The sequence below is a fragment of the Eucalyptus grandis genome, chromosome 1 (assembly GCF_016545825.1).
Source record: "Eucalyptus grandis isolate ANBG69807.140 chromosome 1, ASM1654582v1, whole genome shotgun sequence".
Classification (NCBI taxonomy): domain Eukaryota; kingdom Viridiplantae; phylum Streptophyta; class Magnoliopsida; order Myrtales; family Myrtaceae; genus Eucalyptus; species Eucalyptus grandis.
The window spans coordinates 2,796,537-2,809,408 of record NC_052612.1 but is presented as its reverse complement, the minus strand read 5'-3'; the positions used below and the strand labels follow the sequence as shown (position 1 = coordinate 2,809,408).

Here is a 12,872-nt window from a genome sequence, read left to right as displayed (position 1 = left end):
ATTGATACAAATGCAATATGTTTATAACTTTTATGATATTTTTCCCCTACTTTTTGAATCTGGCGATTCCCCCCCCAAAAAAGGAAGAAGAAGAAAAGAAAACGAAATCCAAATCATCAAACTATCCAAATTCATTTACTTATTACTTGAACCGAATGAGTCCCAAACTAGAAAGACCGAAGTTTTCAGTTTAGTTTGAATATTTTTTTTGACCCCCTACTTGTAGTTGTGGTAATTATGTCATAGACTAATTGCCATTTACAGTGTTTGCTGGCAATAATAGCTATCATTTCGACCCCCATATAATAGTTGTAATAATTGGATTGTAAAATTATACATATGGGGTAATTATTTAGTTATATATAATCAAGGGATATGTGCTTAATATTTAGTTGTAATTATAAATAAATTGCTAAGATATAATTAAGTATTTGATATTATAGATTAGTTATTCGAAGGCTATTAAACTCATGAATCGCGAGTAACTATTAAAGCAGTAATCATGACATTCCTTCTAATTTATATTTTATATGGGGTATTACACCTCTTATTTAGCAACATGTGGGAGAACCTTTTCCAAAGTGGCGAAGCGTAGGGTGTAGAAGGAAAGGACAATCAACAAGTTGGGTAAGGAGGAGACTTGGATGTTTTCTCTTGGACCTACTATAAAAGGAATTGTTAATAATTCCGTGCACAGGCGAAATTCAAGTCCCCCTTCCATGTTTGCCAATGATTTTCATCAAACAAGACTGGTAAGATCAATCGAGAAGGCCCGATTGAATTACTGACTTAAATTTTTTTGTTTTTGGTAAAGGTAAGAGATATATATTGATTTAAGTCAAAAGCAACAAGAACGCTATACAGCAACAACTTGGCACCAGGAACTTGCACTCACAAGGACAACAGTCAGAGTAAATGGAATGGTGCCAAGGTAAAAGAAAACCAACTGCACGGGAGCAGAGAAAAGCCAAACAGTGGCAAAGCAAAAACCGGATCACAAAAATTACCGAATCCCAACAATTACACAAGTGCAGGGAGATGAATACAAATGTAGGAATGGTAGGACAGCTCGCCAACTACACTAAAGAAGCTTCCAAAAATTCGAACAAGCACCTTCAGCTGCACGAACCGATGAGGACCTCCGACCAGAATAAGAAATGAGAGAACCCCTACCCGAAAAGGTCTACTGACCAATAGGTGGATCATTCCGCCAACAAGAAGGGTTTACTCACCAGCAATGCAACAATTTACGATTTGTGGTGCTGGGAGGAATCCGGTGAAAAGACAGAGTCTTGTCCCTAACAATCTTCTCCAACCATATCTTCATGGTAGAAAGGGAGGGCGGTCTGCACAAATTAAATTTTTTGATACTTGATTTCATTTCCGACCAAAAGTTTCTTATCTATTTTTGCTCATGCTGCGGTTATTCCCGAGTAGAACTGATCAGTGAGCGAGTCCCGATCACGACGTGCGGGTCCAATCAGGCGTAGTTCGTTGTCCAACACATGCCGATCGAGGTGAAATCGGGATGGATGGATCGGGCCGTGTAGCTAAAATGCCCATGGTCTACCCGGGCCCAATAAACTAAAATTCGGGCCCATTTGATCCGGGCCGATGCTGGCGGCCCGTGATCGGGTCCCCAACCCGAGCGCCGACGCGTCTAGGGTTTGCGACAGCTTCGCTTCGCCTTGCCTCGCCATCTATTTAAGTCCCCTCTTTGACCCCGATCTCACACCCCAAAAAACCCTAAATATCTTCCTGCTTCTCGTCGTCGTCGTCGATTGCAGAGTTCTCAGATCTTCCATCGGCAGCTCGGGTCATCAGCTTCGAGCTCAGATTGCTGAGCATTCGGTCGCACGGCTCTCGATTGCTCGCTTCTTTCCCCACCTTTCCCGTAGCGCTTTAGCTGGCGGTAGCATCTCGCTCGAGCGGCGTGGGCCTGTGATGCGAAAGATTGTCCGTACCATCTGAGACGACCGTCTCTGATCGACACTACATCTTCTCTAGCTTTCTGAGGCCTTCTTCGCTCTCGCTGTTGCTTCCGATTCAATTTTTTTTTTCCTTTTTAGCCTTTTTTTTTTTTTTTTTTTTTGCCGAATTGTTTCCATTGTCTGCGAATTTTGGAGGCAGTGATGATCCGAAAACACATACCATCAAACTCTGAAGCCCGATCAGGGCCCGTTGATGCGATCGATAATCGAGATTCTCTGAGCCTTGTGTCTTTTCTGTGCAAGACCTCCTGATTTTGATTTCGGTTTTTTTGCTTTTCTGCTTCAAAGATCGGAGTCGACGAGGGATGGAAAAAAGGCAACAAATTAGAGTCACTGCTACGCCCTTGATTTCCATGGCGTAATCAGCGCTGTACGTTGCCGAGATTGACGGGAGCTGAGATTCTGACATTTTGCCCTTTGCCAGGGCTTTGTGCTTTCAGACGCTCCTACACATCTCTACCAAATCCTCTCTCAGATCACCCATTCTTGAAGTTTAGAAATTTTTGGAAGATTTGGATTTTGAAGATTTTCAGATTTGATAGAAATTGAAACCTAAAAGTTAATTTTGACGAATTCGAAAAGTTTTCAAATAGGTCGTAATTGTGGTCAGAATTAAAATGTTTCGAGTTCAGTAATATTTGTTAAATAATTTACATGAAAATCAAAAGAGAATGTGCAAAGATACTAGACTTAAGGGCGGAGTATGTGGTTAATTTTGGAAGTTGAATCGTTAATATGTATGCACTAATGTTTGATAATCTTAAAAGAGAATAGCACCAATGCATTTATAATAGGAATTAGCCATTTTATACCCCTATTGCTAATTGGATGTTCCTCATTTCAACTAATCTCTCTACATTTTATTTAAGTCGATCATAATAAGCCGGACAAAACATAGGATTTGATGGTACGACAAGAATCTTGACCTAATTTATAATGGAAATGTGTCGATTTGTTAATTTTTATGAATTCAAAATTAGACAAGTTGTCGATTCAGCCTCATTGGTTTTACATCGTGTAAACGGGTCGTGGCCGATCTTGCCTAAGGGAAGAAGTGGACGAACTTTTTGGTGGAGTACCGGACATAGTCATGATGATGCTCTGGGGCCTAGTTTTGCACACGAAAAAGTGGACTGAATGTGGAGGGCTTCTCAAGGTGAAAGGTTGTTTTGGGGTGGAGATGGCCATGTATGCTGGAGTTTCCTCTGCCAAATGCCAAATTTTGTTTGAAACAAGCGACGAGACAGGGAAATCGACTGGCGATGAGATTGGAAAATCAACACTCCCTCTAGGTTCCGACACTTATTTAGATGGTCAGTGTCATATAAAAATATAGCATAAAAAATAACCCAATTAGTCATAAATTTATTTTTATTTAGTCATAAATTTTTAAATTTTGTAAATTTAATCATAAACTTATATGACTAATTTTTGTTAAAATCGTTCACATAGTGATCTATCACATAGAACAAGGACCATTATGTCAGTAATTTCCAACAACAATTGGAAAGAAAGATTACATTGTGATTTTTTTACCAAAAAAAAAGATTATATTGTGATTTCGTATAGAAGTTTAAAACTAAATTGACAAAATTAAAAATTTAGTATTGAATTAACATTTATGTAATAGGTTTATGATTGCTTGGACAATTTCTCCGTATAGAAACCAAAAAGCAAATGAAGGACTACCAATAATATTAACCCACAATACAATGCGGAAGTAAAAAAAAACCCTTGAAAAGCTCTTTTGGATGATATATATGGAGTTGGGTTTGCAATTCCATTGACACAAAAACAAAATTTCAGTATGAAAATGAAAAATACAATAAACGAGGCTGTTTTTGCAAATAAGAATAGGATAACAACGATAGTTTTTTTGCTTCGAATGACCAGTGTCGATAATTGCAGGAAATTGTCGGACTAAATTGCAACATGTTGAAGTCAAGCACGTGCATTCAGAAGCCAACCAATTTGTTGTTTCTTTTATTTTTATTTTTCCATTCAACGTGTTGAGTGAGATTGGACGTTAGATACGCAATGAAGCAACCGGTCCTTCGGAATATCTTAATAAAATTTATGCTCGACACGGAATGGGCGCTATATTTTACAAAATTTAGCATTCGGAGAAATTATCGCAAACTAGTCCTCGGAATATCTCTACTACATAAGTTTAATAAAAGAAAGGGGTTAAGCATATATGGCACAATTATATATAGTCAGAATAGTGTTAAGAGGTTATTTGGTTAGATTTGAGATTTCGGTAATTTTAAATACATGCTTATATGATATATCCATATATTTATAACAAATACAGTTTTCCATCAAATGATACAATTTATTCAATTTTAAAAGTAAAAATAAATGGATTTACAAGTCCTTTGAAAAATTTAAAATAAGGATAAAATTCGAACTAATTTCAATTAAATAATTTTGATTCGATGAATTAAAATATTTTTGTCACTTGAATAATTATAATTAATTTACTTAACTAAGGATGAGTATATTCAAATAACTGTGAAAGAGATGTAGCTCGAGCTTTAACTCGGTAAAGGATACTTCGATTATAATGAATAAAGTTGTATTTCTAACGTATATAAACTACATTCTCATGGAAGTCCGACCAAACGAAGGAGGTTCACTTCACTCCTTCAAATAATATGTTTGTTCTTTGAGATTTCATACATTGCAACATGCTGTAAAAGAGAATCAAATTGACAACCATGGAGTTTGCATAGATTAAACTAGAAAGAAGATATAACTCTTTTCACATAGTAATTATTATTTGACATGAATTCTCGGGTGACGAATCGCCATATCACCAACGACAAATACACAATAAATTTTCATCCCCGCCATGTAAGTGGTAACACATTCGAAACCTTTTAAGAGTAAAAACCGAAGTTTACAAGAATATTCGAACCAATTTCAATGAATAATGAAAAAAGCAGCAGTGAAATTTAATTTTTCAAAATTATTATATCGTTATCTTTTGCATCTTTATTTAACTTAAAATAATATAAGATGAGACGAGATGTTAGGTCGAAGAAGGGGTTAAATTTTTTCTTTTGTTGGAGGGTTTTCGTTTGGGCAAATATGACAAAAAATCCAAAATCATATCTAGTACGACATAAATACCTCAATTTTTTTTTGTATCACAAAAAAAAAACCTAAACTAATATAAATGTGATGTATGTACTTTCTATTTCAATTCCATCTGGGATATATTTATTGTACTAGTATAAATTCAGGGTTTTTTATTTTATTTTATTAGGGATGAGCATATTGAACTAGCCAAATTGGGAACCACTCGAGTTGAATCGGATCAACTGATTTGGTTTGGTTTCTTGAGGCATCGTCTAATTCCCAGTTCCATAAAAATGGAACAGGTAATTTATGGTCTAGTTTCCGGTTAGGGGGAGAACCTGGACTAGATCGACTCTTTTTTAAAATATATTTTTTAATTTTAAAAATAGCAATAATCATTAAAAGAGAAACAAATCTAGTATTTTTAAAACTTTTTTAAAATTCTTTTTGTTAAGTGATCGGTTTCACTAGATAGGACCGGATTGGATTGAACCAATAGGTTCGCTCAGATTCCTATCCGGGGACCATATGGTCGGTCCTCGATCTCAAAAGTTGGGAACCGAGAATTGGATAAAAAAAATGAATACTCCTATTTATGACACAAACTAATAAGATTTTTAATGATATAAACAAGGTTCGAGATATCTACCATAATAAGTAAAATCCGAGATTTTTTTTGTGTCATTAAGCCTTTTGAAAGTATCCAAATTGCGCGTATGCAAAAACTGTCCTAGATGTTGACTAAAGATCTTCAACGAGTGGACGAAAATGCCCTCCACGTGCCGTCGTGTTCCCATGGCTAAAATCGGTAATCCACCGCCAAGCCCTACTGTTACGACTGCTTCAATTGCATCATCATCTTCTTCATTTCGTAGATCTCAATCCGAAATACAGAAAACCCCACGGAGAGAGAAGCTCCTCCTCCTCCTCCTCCATCTCGCCTCCACGCATTCCGATTCTCGCCGCCCGCAGCCAATTGGGCTGGCGGGCTCGCATGAGCAGCAGCCTCCGCAGCGAATCGCGATCCTGACGGAACCGGTAATTCCTCAGTTCAATCGGAGGAGCCGGGATGTTTTTTCAATCGAGAAGTGTTTGGTCATGCGATTTTCGCTTTTTGATTTTCGTTAGCGTGATCTGTTTGCCTGATTTTGTGCCGAATTTGTTGGATTGTGGGGGGGTTTGATGATTGGGGCTGGTTTTCGTGGTTTTTGGATTGATTTCTGCGAGATTTATGATCAAGTTCCCGTGGCGGAGTAGCTCGGTGGAGCTAGAATCTGATTGTGATTTGATTCGCGTAGAGTAGCATGGTCTCTGTGGGTGGTGAAGAACTGTTGGAATTATCACTGAGGCGCGTTTCATTGCGGAATCCTTGATTATGGGATTATAATGCGATGCGTGATGCGTGTTGTGCTGTTGGCTTGTGTTAAGTGCGAGAGTTCGGTGCGGACCGACCGACTGGAAAGCTTGGATGCTGTTTGGATTCTTATGCTCGTATACCTAGTATAGTTTGTGAGGGCGTGCTGAATTTTGTTGATTCGTGCAGGTTTAGTTGCCGTTGCGGCGATCTTGTGTGCTGAAAGGTCACCATGGCTGCGTCGGAGGAGAATAGTGCGTTGTTTCCTATTTTCATTTTGACTATAATGGCGCTGCCTTTGGTGCCTTATACCGTTATGAAGTTATGCCATGCTGCTACCAAGAAATCAAAGATCACGCACTGCCAGTGTTCGGAATGCTTGCGATCAGGGAAGTATCGCAGGTCTATATTCAAGAGGGTGAGTCGCATGGTTGGCTTCTTGAAAGGATTCGATGTTTTTGAATGGTACTGGAGTTTATGACTGCATGTTCTCTTTTATCTTTGTTGTCACAGATCTCTACATTTTCAACATGCAGCAACCTGACATTAGTACTGCTCTGGATCGTCATGATATTTCTAGTGTACTACATCAAAAATATGAGCGGGGAGGTAAAATCTATGTTGGGAACTTTTCTACTGTCCTATCTATTATGCTGTTGTTGGTACCCGTGCCAGTTATTTATGAGCTTTTTTTCTTGGCATTTGTATTTGTCATCTCTTATTGCCATCAATGCCTATGAATTTTAGTTTCCTGAATGTTGTTTCTCACTGAGTTGTCTTTTTCTGGCGTGCATAGATTCAAGTTTTGAGCCTTTTAGCATTCTTGGGTTAGAAGCTGGAGCTTCCGATTCAGAAATAAAGAAGGCCTATAGAAGACTTTCAATTCAATACCATCCTGATAAGAATCCTGATCCAGGTTGATGGTTTTACAAATACCTTCAAGGATGATTTAGTTAAATATTTCATGTATCCTAAAAGCTGACTTTGTATATATCTGTTATCAGAGGCACATAATTATTTCTGTGGAGTACATTTCCAAGGCTTATCAAGCTCTCACTGATCCTATATCTAAGGAAAATTTTGAAAAATATGGCCATCCGGATGGGAAGCAGGTAACTTGTCGTTTGAAGCTGTCTACTAATCTGATTAATATTCTTTGAGAAAACTTAAAATTATCCTGGTCTTGTGCAGGGATTTCAAATGGGTATTGCTCTCCCTCAGTTTCTGCTGGATATTGATGGTGCTTCTGGTGGAATTCTTCTACTTTGGATTGTGGGCGTCTGTATTCTTTTGCCACTAGTTATTGCTGTGATATACCTCTCAAGGTCATCAAAGTATACTGGAAACTATGTCATGCATCATACCCTGTCCAATTACTATCGCTTAATGAAACCGTCTTTGGCACCGAGGTATGTGTATGTCCCATTCATTTTGTTGCATTATGCATCAATAGTCATGTTTATGCTATTGGATCTTAGTTATAAGCAAGACCTACCATTTATTTTTGCTATAGATAAAATGGGAGGAAATTTTTAGTTTAAGTTGTAACTGTTGTTTTGATAGTAGGATGCTTCAATCTTTGGTGCAGTTAACATGTCCTTTATTTAACTTTTACTACTCCCTTTCAAGCATCTTCCTGATGTTGTAATTTGGTGAACTCTTAGACCTGTAAAGTTTTATAACACTCCATTTCTCTCGTCTACCGTTACTTGCAGCAAAGTTATGGAGGTCTTTATCAAGGCTGCTGAATTCATGGAAATTCCGGTCCGAAGGACTGATGAGGAACCCCTTCAAAAGCTGTTTTTATTGGTCAGGAGTGAGTTGAATCTGGATCTCAAGAACATCAAGCAAGAACAAGCTAAGTTTTGGAAGCAACATCCCCCATTCGTTAAGGTGATATGCAGCAAGATTGTCATAAGTAGCTGTCTGTGGAATATTTTTTTTTAAAGTGATTTGGCTCTTAATAAAGATGTGGTTGGTGCTTTGATTTCTTTCAGACAGAATTGTTGATTCAGGCTCAGTTAACAAGAGAATCAGATTCCTTGTCTCCAGCTTTGGTTGGTGATTTCAGACGTGTTTTGGAACTTACACCTCGGCTACTTGAAGAATTAATGAAGGTGCTGTTTAGTTTCTTAGTGATGATTGGCAGTGGGACGGGTTTGTACTACATATAATTTGCATGCTTTCTATATGGAAATCATGTCTCTCGTGTCCTTCGTTCTTGTTCTTTTCATAATGGTCCATATCTTGGCGGTTATTTTTCATGCAGTTCCATGCAGAAATGATTGAATCTTTGTATAGCTCTTTGCTTGACATGTGTGTTTCATACTGCTCAATTAGTGGCACAAGAACTGAGATACTAGTATTTATGCTATATGAAACCCTTTTTGATTGTGTCGGTGTTCTTTGTTGACATATCGTGAAACCATTCAGCTAGCTTCATTATCCTCTTCCTCTCAGTAATGTTTTAACTTTTCATTCAGATGGCTGTCATTCCTCGCACTGCCCAAGGACATGGTTGGTTGAGGCCTGCAATTGGGGTTGTGGAACTTTCTCAATGCATTATTCAGGTGCTGAAGCTAAGAACTTGATCTTTTTAAATTGTCATCGTTGACTAATTCCATTGATTTGGGTTGTCAAGGAAAGACACTTTTGCCATTTATGCTTTAATAGTTTTGATGCATGAGCAAGCCATTAGGAGTCAAGGAGAAGGAGATTGATTTTCAATCTACTGAACAAATACTCCCCCCCTCCCCCCCGGGTGTTTGCATGTGTGTGTTTGTTGTGCTGAGATTCTGTGTTACTTGAACCTTCTGCAGTGATCTCATGATGTCTAACGTTGTGGAGAACTGAACTCAGAATATGCAGTTACAATTCATTGAAACTTGAGTATTAGCTAGTAGCAGAGAGTTGTATGAAGTACAGATATATACATCGACGGTATGTAAAGCAAAATGACAAATGCCTGATGATCTGAAAATTGATACTACAGGATTGTTTGGTAAAGCTGAAAATTTAAGCAGCGAAGTTTATATGTCAACCATTTCAAGTGCTGAAAAAATAAAAATAAAAAGCTGTTTGATATAATTGAAAATTGGTTGCTGAAATATTACTAATTTCTTGCCAAATACAAAATTATGATTAGTATTGGGAAGTTCTAACAATATAATTGGCCAGATTCTAATAACAATCAATCATTTTCTATGGAAGGAATTTAGAATCCCTTACTTATCATATCAAGTGAATTCTGAATGTAAATGCCAATTCAGCTTATGAAACCGACTTCATCTCATTGAGTGCTGAATTTTTTAGTTTTCAGCACTTGATTGGGCTTATCAAACAGGCCTTAAGCCGATATTCATGATTTTAAAAAGGTCTGACGTGCATCTTCTCTAATTTGAGGCTGATTTGCCATTTGCCTCCTTTTTTTTTTTTTTTTTTTTTTTTTGTCGTTTTTAATGCTCACTTGCCTTTGTCTTCTTTTTCAATATATCTGAGATGTGGAGGGATGTAGAGTTGCACCAAATTTCAAAATTATAACTAATCATGGGGTGCATGCGGTTGTTTAATGAACGTACTGTAGGCTGTTCCTCTCAGTGCAAAGAAGACAACCGGAGGATCCAGTGAAGGCATTGCACCTTTTCTGCAGCTGCCGCATATCAGTGAATCTGTTATTAAGAGGATTGCTCGCAAGGTGTGTATATGATTGCTACATGCATTGTCTCTGGTCAGAAATCTTTGCTCTACTATTCTCAAGGGTGGTCATGATATGCGTGATGGTTTGAGGTCAAGGCTGTCCTTTTTTCGGTTAATTAAAATCAAATATTGGCCAATTGTTGCACCTGCCGAAGTGACTGTGAGCCCTGTCCCTGAATCTTTTGTATTGCTGGAATTTGTAATATGACTTTCAATGAAAATTGGCACTTCATGATGCATTACACTGTGCAAGTGGATATTACTGTGTCAGCCCTGCCCTGAGCAATGGGAACCACGGCATTGCAGATTTTTTCTTTCTCCTAAGCTCACATCTTTGCTCATTATCTTTTGCAGAAAGTGAGAACATTTCAGGAGCTCCGGGACATGTCTCTTGAGGACCGTGCCGAACTCCTCCAGGCAGCAGGCCTCTCCAGCACAGAAGTACAAGACATAGAGAGAGTTCTGGAGATGATGCCTTCTCTATCAATAGACATTACATGTGAGACTGAAGGTGAAGAAGGCATACAAGAGGGTGATGTGGTCACGATTCAGGCTTGGGTTACACTCAAAAGAGATAACGGACTTGTCGGCGCCCTACCTCACGCACCGCGGTATCCTTTCCACAAAGAAGAAAGTTTCTGGTTTCTTCTGGCAGACCCCAACTCCAATGACGTTTGGTTTTCTCAGAAGTTAAGTTTCATGGATGAAGCGACCGCTGTAAGTGCTGCCTCTAAGGCAATTGAGGAAACTATGGAAGGACTGGGAGCAGATGCAAAGGAAAAAAGTAAGGCCGTCAGAGAAGCAGTGGAGAAGGTGAGGAGTGGCTCGAGGTTGGTCATGGGCAAGTTTTTGGCCCCCGTGGAAGGGAACTACAATTTGATGTGTTACTGCTTGTGTGATTCGTGGATTGGTTGCGACAAAAAAGTGAACTCGAAGGTCAAAGTTCTCAAAAGGACTCGTGCAGGCACTAGGGGCGGCGCTGCACTGGAAGAGTCCATTGTGGAGGATGGGATCGAAGAGGAAGAGGAGAGTGATGAAGAGGAGTATGATTATGAGAGCGAGTACAGCGAAGATGAGGCTGACGAGAAAGACTCGAAAAAGAAAGGCAAGACTGCTAATGGCACGGTGCCTAAGAAGGGTTCGAGTTCGGAAGGCTCGGGGACAGATGAGGACTGACCACATTTGAGACGGTGGAACATCATTGTGTACTTTGACCCCTTCTAGTTACGGCAGGAGTTCTCGATAGGTTCAGGATTGATAGTTTTTATACCGTGGATCTTGGTTCGAGCCAAATGATGATTACAAAGAATTTTGTTATGCTTTCTTGAGGCGTCTTTCTTATTCGATAGCAGTGTTACACCAAATTTTAACTCAGTGCATTGGATATGACCGCGAGGGTGGAGATTTCGTTCTTAGTATTTTTCTCTACAAATGTTAGTGACTTGTATTCCTAAAACATGGAGGAAATTACTTCTTCCTATTTTAGACTTTTCTTGCAAAGATGAGAAAGTTTTACTTTAAAAAGTATGAGAAAATCGACTTGTCAGTGTATATTTATTCTGGGACGATATGAAAAGTTTTAGCTTGGGAAAATTGCTTGGTTTCTAAAATTTAAAGCTAAAATATGTCGTAACTCTACATAAACACTTATTTCACTATTTCTTGTTACTATTTATTTTTAAGCTTGTAAAAAAATGGCATCATCAAAACCGATGGCTTTACCCGTCCGCTCTGTTCCCCATAATCAACAAAAATATAAAAAATTATCCTACAGTGAGCCCGATTCTCAAAGTCTACCTACACTTAACTTTGTTGCAATATACCTTGAATTTTGATTATTGTGACTCAATAAGTTTCCTGTACTCGTCGTGATGAAATAATTGCCCGTCAATGAACACATGCCTGTCATGCTCGTAATGAACATTTCATTAACTGAGCGCGAAGGACCCGCATGAGGTGAGGCCTTCGTGTGGACTCGAACCCAAGTGTCGAGGGCCAGAGCTCAAGCATTGAGGACATGAGCATTGCCTTTGTGAACCTAGGGTCAGATGTTGAGAAATTGGGGAAAGGCACTAGGGCTTCAGGCCCGGCCTTGACAGACTCGAGCATGGGCGTTGGTGACTTAGGCTTGACTTCTATGGACCCAAGTCCGGGCATCGGAGACCCGGTCCTAAATGCCAAGGACTCGGGAGCTAGTGTTCGGGTTACCGTGTCCAAGCGCAAATATCTAGTCATATTCCACATTTTTTAGAAGGGGAGTCTCTTTCCTAGATTTAAGCATAAATTTTTGTTAATCGGGAAAACATTTTTGTCGACTAACTTTCCAAAGCGCACCAAACATAGAAAAATGAGAAAAATTTGTTCCACAAAACGAATGGAGCTTAAAAATTAAATATTTTTCTCTGAGTGTTCGATTGTGCAAGAGTATCATGGAAAAAATTTTGATTTATTCATAGCAAAATGTCCTTAGAAAGGGTGCGAAATGTGTGCATGATGAGTACGTGATTATTATGCTTTTTTTTTTTTTTTTTTTTTGAAATTTAAACTTCATTCATTCAATACTTTGGTTCATAAAAACGAGGAAAGTTAGATTGAAAACACAACAAATCTCATAGGGGTTTTGGGGGTGTGTGCTTTCATGGCCAATTAACGATAAGCTTTTTGTTATTCAATCTGCAACTTAATTAGGGGCTGTTTGGCAAAAATAATTTTTGTTATCCGGAACAATTATTTCCGTTCTTTTGTTC

The 12,872-nt window shown here is 38.6% G+C and overlaps 2 non-coding genes and 1 pseudogene across 3 annotated transcripts; all 3 read left to right on the top strand.

Moving 5' to 3' along the window:
- The first annotated feature begins 1,936 nt into the window (after positions 1–1,936).
- LOC120289068 lies at positions 1,937–2,020 on the top strand. Its single transcript, XR_005547017.1, has one exon. It is a non-coding gene; the product is annotated as a small nucleolar RNA snoR117 (small nucleolar RNA).
- Positions 2,021–2,124: 104 nt separating this feature from the next.
- On the top strand, positions 2,125–2,215 carry LOC120289176. Its single transcript, XR_005547087.1, has one exon. It is a non-coding gene; the product is annotated as a small nucleolar RNA snoR116 (small nucleolar RNA).
- A 3,722-nt stretch (positions 2,216–5,937) lies between these two features.
- Positions 5,938–11,649, top strand: LOC104414021 (annotated as a pseudogene). Its single transcript, XR_005551115.1, has 11 exons — positions 5,938–6,113; positions 6,619–6,847; positions 6,943–7,038; positions 7,226–7,345; positions 7,434–7,541; positions 7,621–7,838; positions 8,145–8,322; positions 8,427–8,546; positions 8,913–8,999; positions 10,013–10,123; positions 10,480–11,649. The product of XR_005551115.1 is annotated as a dnaJ protein ERDJ2A-like (transcript).
- The last annotated feature ends 1,223 nt before the right edge of the window (positions 11,650–12,872 follow it).